Raw genomic sequence first — 582 nt, forward strand, 5'->3', positions numbered from 1 at the left:
AAGATACATACAATTAACTTCAGGCTTCCTCATCATTCTTTTTAATTTTCTTTATTATCTTTGCAATCAAGTACTGTGTTTAGCAGGGTGGTTGTATGTTATCTTGTTTTAGAGATAGATGCATAAAAGTAAATGTAGATTGAACATTTCTACATTTGATTAGTGTATGTATTCTCTAGATTTCTCATAATAGATATTTTCCCCTCAAAATGATTCAGATGATAGTAGAACTTTCGAAAATTTAGAGTAGTCTGTTATCCCTCCTTTGATTTTTATATATTTTATTTACATGTGTTTATTGTTCATATAGATACCTTTGTAACTTTTTTAGTATCATTAAGAAGTTATTTTCGTGTATCTATAAGTTTGTTCTTGAATGGTTTCTCTATGTGTTCAATCTTAAGGTTTTTAATCAGTATTTAGTTAAAATGGTTACCATTTACCATCAGGAATTTCATATTGAATTTACAGTACCTCAGAAGAGAGTATTCCAGGATATTTATATTTGCTCTTGAGCTTTAGTAGTTATAGAAGCTCCTTTTTGATGTAGGATTATTTTTTTAGCTTGTCAAAAAAGGTCAG

Source organism: Penaeus monodon, chromosome 23 (genome assembly GCF_015228065.2).
Source record: "Penaeus monodon isolate SGIC_2016 chromosome 23, NSTDA_Pmon_1, whole genome shotgun sequence".
Taxonomy (NCBI): domain Eukaryota; kingdom Metazoa; phylum Arthropoda; class Malacostraca; order Decapoda; family Penaeidae; genus Penaeus; species Penaeus monodon.